Source organism: Limulus polyphemus, unplaced genomic scaffold, assembly GCF_000517525.1.
Source record: "Limulus polyphemus unplaced genomic scaffold, Limulus_polyphemus-2.1.2 Scaffold2036, whole genome shotgun sequence".
NCBI lineage: Eukaryota > Metazoa > Arthropoda > Merostomata > Xiphosura > Limulidae > Limulus > Limulus polyphemus.
In genome coordinates, this window is record NW_013667646.1 from 155,441 (window position 1) to 178,036 (window position 22,596).

The following is a 22,596-nucleotide window of genomic DNA, read 5'->3' on the forward strand; positions in this document are numbered from 1 at the left end:
GATGGTTAATGTATCCTCCTTGTGTAACACACAACAAAATCGTCCTTTAACATATCTAATTCGCTTGAAATTTACTAATGTTTTCCATTTGTACTTCTTGCCATTGTTGTTGATTTTCCTGTAGTTGCTGCTGACTTTCCTGCAATTGTTGGATACTTTCTTCCTGTTTCTTTTCTTTTCCTCCAGCAACTGCTGTAATCTCTCTTGTTTATTTTGCTGTTATAGCTGCCATTGTTGTAGGTTTTCTTGCCACTGCTGTAATCTTTCTTCTTGTTTCTTTTCTTTTTCCTCCAACAACTGTTGTAATTTCTCTTCTCGTTCTTCTTGTTTCTTTTCTTTTTCCTCCAACAATTGTTGTAATTTCTCTTCTTGTTTCTTTTGCTGTTCTTGTATTGCTGCCATCAAGTCTGCTAGGCTGTAGTTTGATTTGCCACTTCTCATTTCCATTTTTTGTTTTTCTATCCCACTTCTGACACCAATTTGTTACGCCTCCAGTCGTTACTTAATTTTCCGTAAATTCGTTCCAACGAAACTTTAGCGACACAATTCCTTTCTTAAATAAAACTGGTTTATTCTTTCCGAATACAACTTTACCGATACACTTAATTTCAACAGTCGCTCTATAACAACCGCTAGAACGTCTCACGTGCTCGTGCTCGACAATACTCAATTACACTCTCTTTGACTGCAGTTCAATTACTCATTACCTACATGTTGTGACTATCTTATATATATACCAGACTACCCCCAATCCAGTAATCTCCCGACAATTCACGAAGGTTCGAGAAAGAAGTGGCGTGATACTAGTCACGTGACCTCGCTGACGCAACAATACTATCATATTTACAATGTTAATAACTTGCATAAAAGTAAAACTTATATCATGTAGAATTTGTCTGTATAATAAAAATTTAAATCTGAATATTTGTTTTAAATCCGTGTAGGTAACATTAAACAACTTTTATTATTATTTTTTGTTGTTGTTGATTGTGAACCGTGAAGAATTTACAGTCCGAAGAAGTCCAAATGTGTCCAATCTTTCCACAGATTACCTTATAGTGCTGGATTAATTGTTGAGCTACTAAGTTGGTTAGTTCACTTGTTATTTCAGTTTTGCTAATATTGAGTTTGTAATTCAACAAAGTAGTAAAGACACGAAAAATTGCTGTATATACGAGAGACAATTAGCGAGTGAAATTATTGTTAGCTTTTTCTGTACTACTGAGAACTTAGGCCTATCATTGAACGTTTGTTAACTTTTAAAACTTAACTGGTAGTTCAAATAATAAAACGTTTTCGTTATTATTAAGTGGTCTGAAATTTGCAGTTTTCTTTTAATGAAATAAATGGAAAAGAATCCGAAAATCAGAAACCTTTAAAACAATATTTAGCTACAATCTAAGAAATACGAAATTCTGAATTGTCAAATAGTCGCCTGTCAATCTCATCATATTCTGGTAACTATTTAACAATAGTGTAGTTTTTGAATGTAAATAGGTATGTAATGACTTAAAAAATATTTTAAATATCGAACAAAATTAGAAATATTTTTGAGAAAATAGCTTAGTTACGATTACCTTCGATAGATGTCACTAGTGTATAGTACCATACATCAGTCCATCAAGTGGTTGATTCAAGCTAATTACTACAAGCAATTACGTGTATTTATCTTAATAACAGAACATTTTCAACTCCATCGTTTTAAATATGCTAATAATTAAAAGAAGGAAAGTGGTTCAAGTCTTAATGATTTACCGATAAACAGCGTATACCTGGATTAAAAAACAACTGCTTATGAATTATGTATACAGCTTAATAAGAATAAAGATCCGACAAAGTAATCATATATTCATCGCTGTAGTGTTTAAATGCTGTGACATAATATGTCGTAAGAAGATTAAAATTACAATTTATACATAATATTTCAGCAATTAGGTCGAAGAATATCACCATTGCTTTTACACAACTTTCGGCGACATTAAAAAATCTCAGTGAAGAGCCATACTAATACATATAAATATATATATTTAAAAAAAATGCCATATCGGAAAATTTCAGACTATTTTTCCAAATCTGAATGTACCTCCAACTCATCAATATCAACTTCAATCAACAAGTTCGAGCACGAGATACACATGCTTTCCAGCTAGAACTTTAATAATAAACATTCAGCTTAGTTGCATAAGGTAAATACGTAAGACAAGTTACATACCTGACTGCTATAATAGCCGTAATTAACTAGACAACTAGGTAATACAAAATATTTGTATCGGAAAATAGCATCGAGATCGATGAGCGAAAAACCATATATTCAGTGGAGTACTTGAAAGATCATCAAACATAATGGTTGGAGACCGCTTGAATGGGTAATGAAGAAAAACATTAATATAAGTTTAACATAACAGCAAATCAGGTTGTACCTGATGATGACAAAACCTTGTCGAAACGTTGTACATTTACTGTTATGTTAAACTTATATTAAAGTTTTTCTTCATTACCCATTCAAGCTGTCTCCAACCATTATTAGTCTCAAAGTGGGTTCTTCGTCATCGAATCATAAAACATAATAGCTAACCAAGCCCATAACGACAGGGGCAGAGAGGATCAGGAGAACACAATCAGTAGAATATAAAGTTACATATTAATCGATAAATCCAGTCCAATTCTACGAGACAAGTACTCGAATGTTCATACAGTAAAAATTATGCTGTGCTGTGTGCCACAGTCGTAGTGATGTACAGCCACATCCAAGCTTGTGAAGGCTTTGGGGGAGGGGGGAGTAGAGACGTATAACAGCTGGTCTTCAAAACTACTCACTTTCGTTTTCTTTATAACTTTGTAAGTCTTTGATTTATATTTTTGCATAAATTAGTATGTATAAAGTTATAACGCTAAAAGTTGTTAAAGCATTGCAAAAAAGAAAAACAGTAATGCCGTCAGCTTAGAACATGAGCACTAACATTCATAATGATATACCTACAGATGGTTGAGTTTATTACACAAAAACGGTTTTTGGAGTATCACCAAATGTAAAGAGTAGCGCCCAGGTTGGCTTAATTGTTGGAGTTTCAATTAAAACTACTCCTTAGACCAAATTTATTTATTGGAGGATTTGTAGTGACTAGTGGAGCAACAAGTCGCTAACCAGAGGTAGTTTACAGTTAGACTAAAGAATTAGAGTCTCAGGCCAATAGTGAACACTTATAATAACATTTATTAAACATTTAACAAGTTCACAAAAAACATAACTTTGTTATGTAAAACTAACGTTATTCAAGTTTGACTAAATACTTATACAAAGGCATTAAGACACTTTTCACATAGATACCTTTAATACTTTATATAGTTCTAATATTAACTGATTAAGAGAGAAAGATTATACTTACAGTAGAGTTGGATTGCTGGGAGTTTTGGTCACATTCGACACCTTTATTGTTCAGAATTTCTAGGAACTTCTAGATCTCTGGAGGAACTCTTTCTGAATCCCAGAGAACTGACTTTTCAGTCTCTGACATGGGTTTTTAAACTAACTTTTCTTGGTATTATCTCGACTCACTAAATAGGACACAGCACCACTCACAAGTAGTCCTGTGTTCCTATTGGATGCTTTAGGGAAATTCCTGGGTTAATCCAAAACCATAACTCTCAAGTAATTGGTTATAAATAAGTGGTGTTAGCCAGCCACTTATTCACTTGTACTGCTACATCCATGTTCTGTAAATGATATTGCCTCAAAGTGCTGATATTACTCACTTTTTCGTAGCTTTCTTTGTTCTAAGGGGTTGAGGTCAGCAATCCATCAACCTGTCACAAGTACAAGTGCACTCATCTTGTTTCTAGGCAATGTTTCTTGCTAACTATGCTTCTGACCTTGTTTACTAATTCTCAAGCTTATTTCACAACATAGTCGTCTTTTTATCACCTCTTTTATATATATAAATCCTTGGCAAGGAACTTACAGAACTGTTAAAACTTTTAAATTCTGTTTTATGTATTTTCAACTAATAAAACATGAAGCAATTGTAAAATTTCCTCGAAAATTTTTCTAGTTGTTTCACTCCTCCCTCCTTAGAAAAATTTTGTTACTTTTAACAAAATTTTTTCATCCAACTCATTATCCCCATCTCTCTTTATCAGCCAATGCTTACATCACTGATATAGTTACTGGTTTAAAAACGTACCTATATATATATGATTTATGGTTATGTATAAAAGATTATATAAAATATAACTAAAATTAAACAAAATATAACCCTTACATATAAATGACACTAAATTCTCTCAAACACTACTGGGAATACAATGTTTATTAGGTTTAGAAATGATTTCTAAAGTTCTGGAATATCTACCATTACTTGTTACAGAGCACACGCTTCCTAGTATATGCAATGTTGGTGTGGGTAGCAGTGATAGTCCCACATTATTTGTTTGCTACAATCTAAATGCCTATATGGTGGGTACCCGTATTCTTCCAAGTAGTGACAAGGAATGCCTAATTGCCTTTGCAATATCTGTGCTTTTTCCTCGCCCTTCGTGTATATTTTTATGTAGTCTTGTCTTATCCCCTGTCGGATCTGCAAGAAGTCCAACATTGAATAATCTCCATTGGTCCAGTGGAGGCTGTGAAGATATATGGTACACCACAGGATGTGCCTCTTGTCAGTGTCGCTTAGGCAGTCTTTGGGGTATGGAGGATTAAAGCAGTAGACATCCATCCAACCGGAACAGCAAGCCTTGACAGCTAACTCCTTTATCGAATAGTGTCTGTTGATTCTAAAGCCCTCCACCTCGACGATGGTGATGCTTTGTCCCTGTTTACATGTATATTTTTATGTAGTCTTGTCTTATCCCCTGTCGGATCCGCAAGAAGTCCAACATTGAATAATCTCCATTGGTCCAGTGGAGGCTGTGAAGATATATGGTACACCACAGGATGTGCCTCTTGTCAGTGTCGCTTAGGCAGTCTTTGGGGTATGGAGGCTTAAAGCGGTAGACATCCGTCCAACAGGAACAGCAAGCCTTGACACCTAACTCCTTTATCGAATAGTGTCAGCTGATACTAAAGCCCTCCACCTCGACGATGGTGATGCTTTGTCCCTGTTTCCTAGTATCACAAGAAAATGTTACTACTTGTCTTGGTGAAGGCTTATTCAGTCACTTCACTCGTTCTGCCTTTCATTTTAACCACACACACATTCATCTGATAATCTGCACACTCTATTCAATCACAAACACACTATCAATACTGTCACCAGTTGATAGAAGTTTCTGTCCTTCCACATAGCTTATTTCTGGACTTGTTGTACTGTCTGACTGTCTGTTTTCATCTCTTGGTGATGTTGTCACTGGTTATAAATTTCGTTTAATTCTTACTTCTGGTCACTGTCCATTACTTTTTGTCATTTATCGAACTTTTCTATGCCTAATAATTTTGACTAATATCATCATTTAAAAATTAACTAACCTCGCCAATTGGTTATATCTAGTCAATTTTGTAATCATCTCTATAATCAAGCTATACACTGATAAGATGGGGCTTACTCATTCAGTTCTACTATTTCAGTACCTTCTAAATTTCCAGGCAAATCATTATTGCCTGATCTTATTCTTTTCTTTCGAGCTTTACATAGCCTGTCTAATGCCCTTATCTTTAATAAAGCCAATTTATCTCTTTTGATATACAACATTATGCTTACTTGTACCACTACTAAGCATAAGGTTATCATCACTGAGTTAGATAATTTCCAATGATCTAACTTCTGTCTTACAGCTGTTGCTCATAATTGATCTACATGCTATTTGAAATCCTTAAGACTTAACCCTGATTTTCTAATAGGTAAATGTTTAGTGTTCTCTAATATATCTTTTAATCCTTTAGTATCTGTCTCTATATCTATACTCTGAATTAACTGTAATTCCTTTTTCATTAGTAGTTCTTGTAATTCTGGAATTTTTATGGTTAGTTTAGTTCCTAAATATTTAGTTTCACTTCTAAAGTTCGGCGGTATGGTTATACCTTGACCGTGAGCTGAACAATTCCTAGCTAATTTTAGATAACCACTATTGTTTAGCTTAATTACTCTAGTATGATAATCAAACTGATGTACGTTTGACTTTGGGCATACAACTGATAAAGTAAGTTCGTCTATAACGTTAAATAACCAAGTTCCTGGGGTTCTAGTTTTATAAAAATAGAATGGTTTAGGAATAATTATTATTTTCTCACGTAACTCAGATATTCTATTCTTAATTATCACATAATTACAAGTTACTATAGGTACTAAATAAATACCTGAGTTAGGATCACAAACTCTGATAGGTCCGTCTATGCAATTTAACATATCCTCTTCTGTCATTTTAACATATGTATGTTGATCACTCGAGACAGCAATGTATGGTTTATCATTTTCTATATTTAAAGCTAATGAATGATTTATTGTTATTGGTAAGGATATAATCTTATACAGTTTAAACATTCTGTCAGTTGCTTTTAATGGTATTTCTATAAACATCCTTAGAGTATCCTTAACAGTGGCTGTCTTCACGTCAGCCCATGTATAATACATATAAATTTGGTCACTATGAGTAGGTATTACAAACTGTAAATGTGGTGGTAATCTCCTTTCAGTTTCGTCTAACACTCTTTCTAGTTTACTCTGTGGTAAAAAGTAAGAACTTAGCTTTTTATCTGCAGCTACATACAATGCTTGTATTAACCTAGCTAACTCTGTCCTACTACTTCATACAGTAAAAGATAACTGTTGTAGATTATTCTGAATCCTAGTGTTAAAAACTAACATTTCCATTCCTGCTTTATGTAACTCAGTTTGTCTTACTCTAATGTGTATCAATGCATTAGTAATGTTTACTAAAGCTTTAGATACTTTCTAATTTCTCGGTCATGTAACTCAATTGTCTGATTCAATGAGTTCCTTATAGTTGCCTGTTCTATTAAATGAATCATTTCTTTAGATACCTGTCTCTGTTGTTCTACCTTTTCATTTAAGTCTTGTAAATCGTCAGTGGTTGCTGTTCCAAATAAAAATTTTAGAATACTTCCACCTGCATTTATTAAACCTAGTCTTTGTTTACTTCTGTTGGATATAGATATGCTATCCTTAATATCTTTTAATTCTAGTAATAGTTCACCTATCTCGTCATGATATTATCTAATTAAGGTCTTGTCATTTTCGATTAGTCCTTCCTGTAATATCTTAGCTAACTGTAATATAGCTGTCCCTTGATTTCTCATGTGATATAATGTCACATTCATTGAACCTTCTTCACCAAAAGTAACACAAGTTTTTACATTCAGAGATTTCTCAAACAATACCAACTCTTCCTGTAATCTTATCAGTAACCTAACATACTGTGGAAATGGTATATCTTCCACAATTATCCATTTATCGCCAGATAATATGAAATTACCTTCTTCAACAAAGATTACACCTACCTTGTTTTCTACTGACACAATACTCACATTCTGCCCAGTTCCAGTCTTTGTCAGCAACAGTATAATAATCCTAAAGATATATCTACTAAATGATACTATTAGTTATAGTACTTATATAATATTTAAACATATAACAAATATATATATATATATATCTTATTCTTTATTATTTACAACCTTGCAAGTAGTTTACCATGGTATTAAAGGCATTAATAACACTGGCTTCGTAAGATACAGCATTAACTGTATTTATGTTGCTCTTAGGTTTGTGCACGACTACTTGTTACTTGTGGATTGAATCGTACTCGTTTCCTTTGTCTTGAGTCACTTACAGTTGAGTTGATATAGGACCTCGTGGTCTAAGATTATAATCATGGGTCACTACATCAGCTTGTGTTGTCACTGGGGTACTAGGGATATTATCCTCAGTTACTTGGTTACTATCCTCATTGTTACCACTGACAACTGGGGTATCTTCTATTGTTATTAACTTATCACCTAGTATTATGCTATTATCTCTTTCTTCTCTCGGTATTTCTGGTTCTATCATTTCTTCTTCGTCATAAAAAGATGAATCAAACTCGCTTTTTCCAGATTACCCTTATCTTGTTCTGTTTGGTTAGTTTCTTCTTCTACACACTCATACGGACAAGGCTTATAACCCTTTACTTTCTTTAACCTGTTCACATGTACTAATTGTTTACCTTTTCCATAGATTTCCTGAATTTCAAAGTTAACTGGACTAGTCTGTTTCAAGACTCTAAAAGGACCTTTCCATAACTTTGATAAATTTTTAGTGTTTCCTTTCTTAACTATTGGGGTGTACAACAATACTTTATCCCCTAACTTTATATCACTAACCTGTGCCTTTTTATTTACTTGTTTTTCTCTACTTTTAGCAGCTTTAGTTAAATGTTTGTTAGCTAACTCAAATGCTAACTGCATTCTCTGTAGTAATTCTGCCTTATAGTCATAAGCTATCACACGACTATTTTTCTTAGGAGCTAATATCTCTTGTATAGGTAATACAACATCTCTACCATGCAAAAGAAAGAATGGACTTTCCTGAGTTGACTCATTCTCAGCACTTCTATATGCTAACAATAACAAGGGAATCTGCTCATCCCAAGTTTTCTGATCTAACTCACAATATTGAGAGATCATATCTTATAAGGTTCTATTAAATCTTTCTACTAAACCATCAGCAGCTGGATGATAAGCTGTGGTTTCGATTTTATTCACACCTAATAATTCACAAACTTCCTTCATTAACTTAGAAATGAAGTTACTACCTTTATCTGTTAATAGATATTGGGGTATACCATGTCTAGCTATTATGTTGTTTACAAAAGCTTTAGCCATCGTTTCTGCTTTCTGATCAGGTAAGCATATAGCCTCAGGAAATCTGGTTAAGTATTCTGCGACTACTAACACGTATTTGTTTCTTGTGTAAAACATAGGCAATGGGCTCAATATGTCCATAGATACTAGGTGAAAAGGTGTCATTAAACTCGGCATTCTTTGTAAAGGAGCGTTCCTTAAATGCGGACTGGTTTTTCGTTTTTGACATTCTAAGCACGATTCACAGTACTCTTTAATGTATTTTCTCATGTTTGGCCAAAAGAACCTTCTGCTTATTCTACTATATGTTTTAGTAAAAGCTAAGTGTACCGCTAAAGGCGTATCATGATATGTTTTCTTGACCTTTGTTCTCAATTTAATTGGTACAACTATTTGTAACGACCTACTGCCCTTATTTTTTCTACATAAAATATCGAAATCTAGTATGTATTCTCTATCTTCTCCTTGTGTTCTTTTGTTGCATAAGTAATTTATTATTGGATCTTTCTTTTGCTCACTAATTACATGATCCAAGTCCCAAATTACTTCTAATTCGTTTTCATGTTCAGGTTGTACTTCTTTTATCTGATTGATTGTTGTTTTTCTATAATTTCGTTATTTTCTACTCTGATTCTACTCAGAGCATCTACGTTAGAATGATTTCTACCTGGTCTATGTATTATTTCAAAGTAATAATCTTGTAGTAATAATGACCATCTAGCTAATCAAAAGGAGGGGTCCTTTAATGTCATTAACCATTTTAATGGTGCATGATCTGTAATAATGGTAAACTTTCTACCATATAAATAACAAGGAAAGTTTTAATTCCATGTACTATAATCAAGCACTCTTGTTCTGTAACTGAATAATTTTTTCAGCTTTTCCTAACTGTCTGCTCTGATAAGTTAAAAAGATGTTCCTTGCCATTTTCATCTAACTGTGATAAAACTGCAACTATAGCGAAACCTGAAGCATCTTTGCTTAAGATAAATTCCTTACTAAAATCTGGATAACTTACGATTGGTGCTTTTAATAAAGCTTCTCTTAGTTTTTCAAATGCTTCCTGTCTTTTATCTGTTTATTGAAATTTTGTTTCTTTCTTAGTTAATTCAGTTAGAGGTTTTGCTAATAAAGCAAAATGTGGTATAAATCTTCTATAGAATCCTACAAATCCTAAAAATGCACGAATATCTTTTACTGACTTAGGCACTGGATAGTCTCTACAGACTTCTAACTTTTTAGGGTCTGGTTTTACACCATCTGCAGTCACTAAATGACCTAAGTATTCTACCTCATTTTTCAAAAACTGACAATTGCTTGGTTTAAGCTTTAAGTTTTCCTTTCTTAACCCATCGATTACATGCCTTAATCTCTCTAAGTGCTCCTCAAAACTTGCAGCGAACACTATAACATCATCTAAGTAACAGAAACATTTGGAATCTTGCAAGCCTGACAGTACAACATCCATTAACCTCTGGAATGTTGATGGGGCATTGCATAAGCCAAAAGGCATTCTGTTGAACTGGTATTTACCTGAAGGTAATACAAAGGCAGTTTTAGCTTTATCTTCCTCTTCTATCTCTACTTGCCAATATCTGCTTTGTAAATCCATAGACGAAAAGTATTTACTTTTACCTAACCTATCTAAGGTCTCTGAATATTAGGTAAATGGGTAAACGTCTTTGACTGTTACTCCGTTCACTTTACGAAAATCCACACAGAACCTTAATTTTCCATCCTTTTTAGGAACTAATACAACTGGAGATGCGTATGGACTATTGCTATCCTCTATTACACCTTGTTCAAGCATCTCTTTTACACATTCTTTTAATTCAACCCTGTGTTTCAGGCACTCTATAAGGTTTCTGTGCTATAGGCTTATTATTGTTTAACACTATCTTATGTTTAACTTTATTTGTACAACCGTTAGGATCGTTTTATCCTACAAATATATCTCGATAATCTTCTAACAAGTTTATCAAACTTTGTTTATGTTTTCGTTTTATATTTCCTAAGATAGAATCCCAGTCTATCCTACTTTGTTGTGCCTGTTTATTAACATTATTAACGTTATTGTTGTCCTACCACAGCCAACTGTTCTCTACCACTAGCCTTACCTACTACTATGTTCTTAGGTAGTATTACTTTTTCTTCATTCACATTTAACACCTTATAGGCACTGTGTCTCTCTTGGACACTTTACTTATACTAGCAGCTATATAAACTCCTGTTTCTTCTATTTCGATAGGCTTAACTAGCACCTCTTCATTATACTTAAAGTCATTTACTTTAGCTTCAACTATGAATTGACTTCTCGCAGGTACTTCAGTTAGTTTAACTAACCTTACAGGAACTCTTTCTTTCAAACACTCCTGTTGGGATGCTCTGTTGCTTATGTTAGGCATAAGTGTAGAGTCATCTGAGGGGTTTGAATTATTAATTTACTGTTTTAAAGTCTTATTCACTAACTTATTCTGCCTTATCTTACTATCACTCACCTTATTTTTAAAACTTCTGCTAGATTTAGTGTCTTTCTGTGCAGTACTATTTATCGGCTTTCTTTAGAACACTTTTTATTCTTACTCCTCCGATTGTGTCGTGTGTCACTACTCTATTAAAAAGTCAGTGCCTTCGTTTTTTGACGGTTGATCCTTAGCTTCGCTAGTGCAAGCGTTAGGCATCTGACTGTTAGTCAGCGGGAAGGTATCATGTGTCGCAACTGTTGCACATAAGTTTGAAGGTTCAAGTCCTTCAAAACTTAAGACCTCTGTTTCTATGCGTAGCTTACTTTGGGTAAGAGATATTTCAGTGTCGTAAGTTATTAAGAAATCTTGCCCTATAATACCATCTGTTTCTAAGTCTATCTGCTTACAGATGTAAAATGAGTGTTTTAACTCTAAGTATCCTACGTTCATTTGCATACTATATCTACCTAACGTTTTAACAGGATGTCCTGTTATAGAAGTTGAAATACTTCTAGAAACTTCTTTCCAGGCGTTATCTAATAATGTCGGATTTCTGTCTACTAATTCTGAACTTAGTAGCGACGATCGAGCGCCCATATCAACCAATAACCGACATGTTATACCTTCTATGTCTACTTTAACTATTGGTGATACTTCATTAACACTATGAATACTCGATCGCTTATCCCAAACTGCCGGAACTACTTCTACTTTCACTCTGTAATCCCGGCGGGGATTACGTTTTTTGATAGGGCTACCGTTATCATTGGAAGGCCTTCCTCTGTAAGCTCCAGCCTTTGGGGGTTTTCCGTTTTCGGCCTTCCGTGGGCGTCGGCAATCTCGTGCCATGTGGCCTGTAATACCACAGTTATAAGAAGCTATTTGCTCATTTCTTTTCTGCTTTTGAAAGCAGTTTCTTGCTTTGTGCACAACTTTGCCACAGTTAAAGCACTGGAAGCCATCGGGCTTACTCTGTGCATTATACAGATTAGCCTTGCTAGACTTGTTAACTGTATTTATAGCAGAGTGTTTAGGCTTATATATCTGCTTTTCTCGTAGTTCCTCTCGAGTAGCTACTTCAATTAAATCCAGTAAAGTTGCTTGTGGGGTATTTGCTTCATTTACATATCCTCTAGCTACATTACTGTATAGCCCTCGTTCATACTCAGATTTTAGAGTATCTTGGAGCATATCCTCACTTGGATGTGCATAAGCTCTATGCAATCTATTACCTAATTCCTGTAGCTTATGTCCAAAAACTCGGACGAATTCGCCACGTTGTTGATATAGGTTACGCATTTCTGTTAGTATTACATTAGTAGTTTCACCATAAGCCCTAACGTAACGTTTAGCCTTTCCTGCTGTTCTTAGATGTAATATATCAGCTTTCTGGGCATCAGTCCAGCCTGATATTCTAGCTGCTTCATTTAAGGCGTCGATAAAGCTTTCGACATCCTCATTTGCACTACCGTGATACAGCAGTACGGCACTTGTTAAGTGTGTAGCACCGCGTGGCCCTATTTGTGCGGGTTCCTCCACAATGGCTTCGTGGTTAGTGTCAGCCCTTCTTTCGTCTCTAGGGTGTGCACCACACTCTTCTGTAGTCGTTTCTGCACCAGCAGTAGCCATAACTACTTATTTCTAACTTAAACTACTTATAGTACTTCGGCTGACTTTCTTACTTTTTCCGTCTTTCTTTACTCTAACCAACCTGTTGTTAGCTGCTCCAAAAATCCTCGAGACCACGCCAGCTGTAAAGAGTAGCGCCCTGGTGGGCTTAATTATTGGAGTTTCAATTAAAACTACTCGTTACACCAAATTTATTTATTGAAGGATTTGTCGTGACGAGTGGAGCCACAAGTCGCTAACTAGAGGTAGTTTACAGTTAGACTAAAGAATTAAGAGTCTCAGGCCAATGGTGAACACTTATAATAACATTTATTACACATTTAACAACTTCTCAAAAAACATATCTTCGTTAATTAAAACAAACGTTATTCAAGTTTGACTTGTAAAAAGGCATTAAGACACTTTTCACATAGATACCTTTAATACTTTATATAGTTCTAATATTAACTGATTAAGGGAGAAAGATTATACTTACAGTACAGTTGGGTTGCTGGGAGTTTTGATCACATTCGACATCTTCATTGTTCAGAATTTCTAGGAACTTCTAGACCTCTGGAGGAACTCTTTCTGAATCCCGGAGATCTGACTTTTCAGTCTCTGACATGGGTTTTTTAACTAACTTTCTTGGTATTATCTCGACCCACTAACTAGGACACACTATCACCCACAAGTAGTCCTGTGTTCCTATTGGATGCTTTAGGGTAATTCCAGGGCTAATCCAAAACCATAACCAGAACTCTCAAGTAATTGGTTATAGATAAGTGGTGTTAGCCGGCCACATATTCACTTGTACTGTTACACCCATGTTCTGTAACTGATATTGCCTCAAAGTGCCGATACTACTCACTAAACCAAACTTTTTGGTAGCTTTCTTAGTTCTAAGGGGTTGAGGTCAGCAGTCCATCAACCTGTCACAAGTACTAGTGCACTCATCTTGTTTCTAGCCAACGTTTCTTACGTAACTAGGCTTCTGACCATGTTTACTAGTTCTCAAGCTTATTTCACAACATAGGCGTCTTCTTATCACCCCTTTTTTATATATCATTGGTTTCTTACTTAGACTTAAAGAAATGTTAAAACTTTTAAATTCTGTTTTATGTATTTTCAATTAATAAAAATCTGAAGCAATTGTAAAATTTCCTCGAAAATCTTCTAGTTTCTTCACACGTCATTACAAGCCATGTCGACCGTGAAGTCCAGTTGTGATCTATTTGACGACAGTGGATCTCGAAAATAGCCCTAGAGCGAAGTTTCCATTGCAAACGGCTAAATCGTAAGGCTGTAATGTCTAAGGCACACCACTCCTCCCTGTTGGCTTTCCATAACCCATCTAGTTAGGACAACAGTTTCCCAGCACCCGTTTCAACAGTACAATCGCACATAACTTTATAGGCAAGTGTCCGGCGACTTCACTGGTATGTTTTCATATGGAACAGTTGAATGGAAGGTATGACTTGAAGGCTTTATCTTGGCGATCTCATACTTTCTTGTCCTCATTTTCAGAAGGAGATCCTTGTTGATTATGTTGCTTGCAGTTGCCTGGGGTCCGTGGACAGCTATTGCCACCGATTTTTCTGTGCGTTCGTGGTTTCTGTTGCAAGACACCACAATCTGCTAACCATGAGTGGAATACGACTTACTGTAAGTCTCTTTTTGGATAGTCCTCGGTCCCGTGTTAATCCACGTGTTTGTTTTCCAGAGCCATTAAACACAAAGGATATTTCTGCCTTGGAAATTTTAAATTCCTGGTCTGAAAATATATTTATGATTCGACAGTACGAATATTTGGCGTCGGAAAGGGCTATTAAATACCTTTCCCAAAAGCGATCAATTTGTCGGTGGCATCACACTACCTAAGTAACGTCAAACAATGTTAAAATGTAGTTCTACTCCATGCTGTTTCGCCGAGACTTTACATAGGCTGTAACTGGCACGTGATTTGCTTACTAATATGTTCAAAATAGTTTTAATAATACAACGGATTCAACTTTGTATATCATTTTTGTGGGACACATCATATTAATTAGGCTTAGTAAATGACGTGCAGTGACGAAAACGCTACAGTTAATAAAAAAGTTGAATTAAATCCCTTCGGCAAAAACAATAGGACAAATTTAAAAAAAAAGCTTAAATACTGCCAGCAAAATATCTTTTTATTACTAGGTGGCGCTTAGGGCTAATGCTATTTTAAGATCCGACGTCTGCATTCTGAAACATTGTCTAATAAATAAAGTTTTTACTAGAAATATTTCACCTTTTCTATTTGGTGCCTGTTGGTATTGCCCTAGTAGTCTCACCTAATTTTTAAAATGTGGGATGACAGTAGTGTGGGAACCAGGAGCACTTTTCAATCTGTCCCAGTAAGAATGCATCAAAATTAGGAAAATTACTCTCAGGAAGAGCGTAAAACTTAATCCAGATTCCAAGAGCCTCTATGGCCGTAAGGCGAACCCTGGATCCCAGATGTAATGAGTTCGCCTGTAGCGCACATTCCCTCGCTCCATTCGGTCAAATAAACCTTGGCCCCCGCCAATCTTAATTTGCCTCCTACACCTCTGAATGTTACATATTGAACCACTGCAAGGGGACAACCCCGCATGGGCACCTACAATTCTTTCCTGAAACTTTTTTTATTATTATTCAGATACCTTTGATAATATGCTCTTATAAAATAGGTAAAATAAAAACACGGTATTCATTGTTACTATTATGTCACTAAAATATAAGAAATTTTACGTATCAAATTTCAACATAATTCACCTCTACCTTACCGCAAAACGATATCTCCTAGCCTCTTGAAAGTACAATCAGTACACTTGCGTGTTTCCAACACGATTGAATGTGTCGAAGATCTAATGGTGATGATAGTTATGTCCTTCACCTGCTACTGAATTTATAGCAGACTGTACCGATCCCACATATCCGTTTTGTGTAGAAGATGGTACCTCCCATGTACTTACACCGTAATTCTCATCTCGCGTGAGCAGACGACTATACTGATCACGAAGCGTAGATACTCGGTACACTGATTTGTCAACTGGATTCTGATTGGTCAATACTGTGGAGTTCGTTCTAGGAACGACTGGCCACTAACTATATTGCACGTGACAAGAATGGTCTATATTGGGTTTTGCAAATTATAAAACGTTATCCTGGTCTTTAATCTTCAATTCGGGATTTCTGTAGATAATACCAAATAAATTTAAAAAAGATAAAAGATTACACTCGTCGGAAGAAATCAGTGCCTTCAAACTAAGCCTCATTCAGAGAATGTTGTTGGAAATCAGTGCCTTCAAACTAAGCCTCGTTCACAGAATATTGTTGAAAATCAGTGCCTTCAAACTAAGCATCGTTTACAGAATGTTGTTGGAAATCAGTGCCTTCAAACTAAGCATCGTTCACAGAATGTTGTTGGAAATCAGTGCCTTCAAACTAAGCATCATTCACAGAATGTTGTTGGAAATCAGTGCCTTCAAACTAAGCATCGTTCACAGAATGTTGTTGGAAATCAGTGCCTTCAAACTAAGCATCGTTCACAGAATATTGTTGAAAATCAGTGCCTTCAAACTAAGCATCGTTCACAGAATATTGTTGGATATCAGTGCCTTCAAACTGAGCATCGTTCACAGAATGTTGTTGGAAATCAGTGCCTTCAAACTAAGCATCGTTCACAGAATGTTGTTGGATATCAGTGCCTTCAAACTAAGCATCATTCACAGAATATTGTTGGATATCAGTGCCTTCAAACTAAGCATCGTTCACAGAATATTGTTGGATATCAGTGCCTTCAAACTAAGCATCGTTCACAGAATATTGTTGGATATCAGTGCCTTCAAACTAAGCATCGTTCACAGAATATTGTTGGATATCAGTGCCTTCAAACTAAGCATCGTTCACAGAATATTGTTGGATATCAGTGCCTTCAAACTAAGCATCGTTCACAGAATATTGTTGGCTACGACTGCTTTTCATTTATTTTTCAACTTTACAACTATATAAGTGTGGTTTAATGAAATAAATGGTGGAGTTAATGCCCTTATATATTTATATATAGTGCTTTATGTCACAAATCTCATAGCCACACGATGAAACCGTATCTATAACTATGTTCACATATGTATCTATACGCAAAATTTCATGTCCATCAAAATCGTTAGTGCGCTCAACTCGCAATCTCTGCAGGTTCGAATCCCCGTCACCAAACATGCCTGTTCTTTTAGCCGTGTGAATGTTATAATGTGACTGTCAGTCCCATTATTCGTTGGTAATAGAGCAGCTCAAGAGTTGTCGGTGGGTGGTGTTGACTAGCTGCCTTCCCTCTAGTCTTCCATTGCTAAATTAGGGACGGCTAGTACAGATAGCCCTCGTGTAGCTTTGCGCGAAATTCGAAACAAACCAAAGGACCAAAATAAACCCAAGTACACATGCGCGGGAGTAGAATATCGCTGAATCTGTTCTTTCACAACAATATCTATATGTATGACGTTTAGCCTAATCAACAACTGTAACATTTTATAAACGTCGGAATGAAAATAAAATGAATATTATACTTATCTAGCGTTATGTGTCGTTTAGTTACAAAAACAAAACTGTACCGATTCCTTACTAAAGTATATTTACCCAAACAGATCTTGAACCTTTAGAAAAAAATGACGCCCTTGAAGAACGAACAGGAATAAAAAATTTAACTTTTATAGCGACATCTGTATTCTTCAACTAAAGCTCAAATTTACGGTTTTTAGGCCTAATCATACAAATAAAATTAAAACAATAACGCATCAATATTTACGTTAATAATTATTAAAATAAATACGACCACACGCTACAGAAAAATAAAACTTTTAATGTACCCGATGTTTCTACTTACGTCATTATCAAGGGTTAGGTATTTACAGTTGAATCAATTCAAACATACAACCTAAATGTACCCGATGTTTCTACTTACGTCATTATCAAGGATTAGGTATTTACAGTTGAATCAATTCAAATATACAACCTAAATGTACCCGATGTTTCTACTTACGTCATTATCAAGGGTTAGGTATTTAAAGTTGAATCAATTCAAACATACAACCTAAATGTAATACAGTACAATTCCAGGGTACTCTTGGACATCTGAATTGACGTTACTAATATATAACCAAATTTCCACCTAAAATGAAAGGTCATAACTTCAACTAATAACAGGTGTATAAATTATTTAATACCGAACTGAACCGGTGTCATAACGACTACATCAACTAGAGGACACTCAGTAGAACGCATACCTCCGCCACGCAAACCTCTCAAAAAATACGAAAATGTATCCGTATGTCCGTCGTTATCAACAGACTATTTCTGGAAAGACAATGAGTTATAATATTCTACATATGTCCATCAACTTTCATCAAAATTCGATCGTTTTTTGACTGAGTTACAGAGCAATAATAGTGTGAAAAAATCGGTTTCCATGTTAACAGATAAGAATTTTTTTTCGTGACCTTGATCATCCAAATCAATAACCTATTTTTAAACCACTTGATAAATCATATATATATCACTAGTGTGTTACACAAGGTGGTGGTAACGGTATTTTGCATGATTGTGTGTGTGTGTACAGTGTATATTTCTTCCTTGGATTCAGTACAAACATTCTGCAGCTGTTTTGTTTCTCTGTGTTCTACTCTATATACTTGCTCCCGGGGAACTCAACTAAAGATCAATACAATACTACTGTCTTTGGCTGGAACAGCTACTGTTTACATAGCTTACCCTTCCAGTAGGTGGCATTCAGCTGAAGCCCCAGATTTAATTATTCTAATACAGTGCGAGTCGTAAAAAAAAATAAAGTAGTACATTCAGTAAAGTCACTATTCCTGCGTTCCAGGGATCAAACCTGTGTACTACAACTCATCCAGGAATATGTCACAAAAGAAGGCACTCGCTATTAAGCAACGCTACACGTATCTTTTTCTTTAGCACAATGCTACACAAACAGCTATCTGTCCACTGTAAGTTTGTAAGAAACGTGTGACATTAGAAAAACGATTTAAACATTTATATCCGTCTAGAGAATGTATAAAGATATCTTTTCTCGGAACTTCTTTGCGTAACAAATTATATTTTTCTATTACAGTATTAAATTCAGTTGATTTCCTAACCCTAACAAAATACTTGATATACATTCACTAATAAGACCCTCGCCCATCCGCTCCTTTTCGAGATTCCATACGTTTATATCGAATAGTGTCAAACTTCATCTTCGAAAACTCGGAAAATCCTTTTCAGATCCAGAATGATCAATGATCCGGATCACTTTCTGTTGTATGATGAGGAGTCTCAACCCTAATGTGCCCATGTGATTTGGTACAAATCCGATCTCACTTTACAGAGTTATTAACCCAAATCAGCGAAAATGCCCCCTCTCCCCCATTAAAAAAATGCTTCAAAGTGATCCAGAATCCGGATCAAATTGACTACCCATCGCATACAAAATTTTCGTGTACATCGGTCAATTAGTTTTCGAGATACGTGCGCGAAAACAGACAGACGGAACACCCTCTACGGGGGCGAAGGTAATTCGTGTTTGAACGTTCTTGTCAGTGAACGTTCGAAATTCACAAATAAACATCAAAAACGAAAATCACTGAGAACAGATACAGAAATGTTCAGAGAACATATTTATTGTTTATAAAGAAAAAAAGGGGAAGAAAAATATAAACATTATTTGAAGCTAAAGCTAAAAGCAAACAGAGCACCATTCACTGATCAGCAGGTTACTGACCGTAGAGTACTTACTTCCAAACAGGTAAGACAACAGTGAACAAAACTAATGCTTCCTTACCTGGGGGAACAACAACTACGCAAAACGTTCTGCACACGTTGTTTTATGTACATGATCAAGTAAATTCGTGCAGTCAATCCTAAGAGTTACCTGACCCGCCTCTCCCCACCCTTGATCTCATGTATCATTATAACGCTCCCTCGGCTAAAAGAGGCGAGCACATTTTGTGGGACGGGGATTCGAACCCGCAGATGTTTTAAATGTTGAACTAATATTTTATCAGCGAACATTGGTTTTATCATCAAAGGAATATCACATAATCTTTAAGACCCTTTACATTCATATTATTTGAATAAAATGGAAATATCAGCAACACTCACAAACATTTTAATGTAAAATACTGCTTATTTTAGGTTCAAAAGTTGGCAAAGAAATAGAACGAATATTCAAGATAAAATTCAAAGTTTTTGTTTGTTTCTAACATTCTTATCTGGAATCTGGCGTGTATAAACTGTAAGTTCAGATCCACATATTGTTACAAACTTATAATTAGTCAATATGTAATATCCAAGTTTCTTATATGCTACAAAGAAACATAAGACTGATTATTAGCAAAAATAGTATGAAAAGTCTTTCCTTGGAAAACAACGATAACGAAAGAATGTCGACCAAAAAAACTGCATTTTCACTATAAACTATATAACGTTAAGACTGAAAAAAAAAGATAAAGAAAACAAAAAATTGTTTTCTTAGAAATTTAGCTTTAGGGTCTGTAAGAGTTTGATGTTCGGACCCTTACGTATCTACACGAAAATGGATTAAGTTAAGTATATTCTACACAAGAAAAGTGATTTATCGTCACCACCGAGGTTTCGCATCGACCAGTCTGGGTAAAATCTCTTGGATGGTGATGGAAAAAGTACCCTAATATCTAAGCACGGATATTCAATGGGAAAGCTTATATCAAGGCAATACCACTGACACACACACGTAAAATAATAAACGCATTTTCTATCTTTTGAACAAAAAGAAATAAATGTTTTGTTAAAAAACTGAGAAAGCAAACAGACAAACGAAAGATAGACAGACAGTGACTATTACAAATACTCAAAAGAGGTAATAACTGTTCTTTTAAAAAACAGTCAACAGTTAGTCAAACTCATGTTCTAAACACGGTAAACAGTTTAGTCAAACTCATGTTCTGAACACGGTAAACAATTTAGTCACAGTCTATTCTGAACACAGTCAACAGTATAATCACATTCGATTCTGAAAACAGTCAACAATATAGTCACATTCTATTCTGATCGCAGTCAACAGTATAGTCACATTCTATTCTGCACACAGTCAACAGTATAGTCACATTCTATTCTGATCGCAGTCAACAGTATAGTCACATTCTATTCTGCACAGAGTCAACAGTACAGTCACATTCTATTCTGAACACAGTCAACAGTATAGTCACATTCTATTCTGCACACAGTCAACAGTATAGTCACATTCTATTCTGCACACAGTCAACAGTATAGTCACATTCTATTCTGCACACAGTCAACAGTATAGTCACATTCTATTCTGCACACAGTCAACAGTATAGTCACATTCTATTCTGATCGCAGTCAACAGTATAGTCACATTCTATTCTGAACACAGTCAATCATATAAGCGAGAAAATATGATACCATGATACTTTTCCAATCAGTCCCTTATTTTGATGCCGCTTTAAGATACAGTTTCCTGTGCACAATTTTTAACATTAATTGTTTATTTGTAATTAAGCACAAAGATGCACAATGGGCTATCTGTGCTCTGCCCACCACGGGTATCGAAACCCGGACTCTAACGTTGTATGTCCGCAGACATATCGCTGTGCCACTGGGGGGCTAACATTAATTATTCTTTATTTCATAAATCAAAACGCCAATGCTACATCATTTAATTTAGAAAAGTAACACTAAATAATACCTACACTGTGAAGACTTCAGTCGTATAACAACTTTAAGTGTTACCTACATCGTGGGAACTTCAGTCTTGTAACAGCTTTAAATGTTATCTGCATTGTAGGAACGTCAGTCGTGAAAAAATTGTAAATGTTAGCTACACTGTGGGAACGTCACTCGTGAAACAGCTTTAAATGTTACCTCCATCGTGGGGGACTTTAGTCGCAAAACAGCTTTAAATGTTACCTGCATCGTGGGGGACTTTAGTCGTGAAACAACTTTAAATGTTAACTGCATCGTGGGGAGTTCAGTCGCAAAACAGCTTTAAATGTTACCTGCATCGTGGGGACTTCAGTCGTGTAGCAGCTTTAAGACGTTCCTAATGTATCCGATCCAAAGGCTAACATTCTTGGTTGACCCCCTCATAAAATTAGCCTAGTTAAGCTTACTTTATGTGTTACTTTATTAACCAAAACAAAGATTAGTGGAAGGTCGGAAAGATAGGTAACTGGAGTGCTATTAAAACCTTTATCTATAATAATACAAGAGGCTGTGTGTGTATCAGTCTATCAGTGCCATAACTCCAAGAGGAAAGAGCCTAGAGACCTGAAACTTTGCATGCATACTAAGGGGATCCCGAGGGTGTGCATCTGGGTATTATTTTTATCTCTAACAAATTTGGACCTTTGTTTGTTTTTGCCCTGTAGCTCTTGAACAATAAAACGAGAGAAGTATGTGCTGGCATCTGACGCTTGGCACAACAAGTTGTTAGGGAATAAGTGTTATATTATTGTTATTATCTTCTTATTAGATGGGTGGTCCTCCCCTTAATGAGAAATGTCATGAATAAATATGGGGGTTATGCCCCCATGTAATTTCATATCTAAATTCGGAAACTACCAAATCAGCACAGCTTGAAATGTGATACAAGATGGCATGATGAAGGTCAGTGGGGGGGGGGGGGTAAAGTTCGAGGCTACCGAAACTTTAACGACTACAGTGATT

General features: G+C 35.5%; 1 protein-coding gene across 2 annotated transcripts in view; it reads right to left on the reverse strand.

Annotated features, from left to right (window-relative positions):
• LOC106465744 (apoptosis-resistant E3 ubiquitin protein ligase 1-like) overlaps positions 1-22,596 on the reverse strand; it is an 82,622-nt gene that overhangs the window by 31,204 nt on the left and 28,822 nt on the right. Inside the window, exon 1 of one of the 2 annotated variants that reach the window (XM_022393670.1) lies at positions 15,660-15,757. The exons of the other annotated variant lie outside the window; for it this stretch is intronic. The gene's annotated coding sequence lies outside the window, so the exon portion shown is untranslated. Of the gene's footprint in view, positions 1-15,659; positions 15,758-22,596 lie in introns of those variants that run through there. 2 annotated transcript variants of the gene reach the window in all.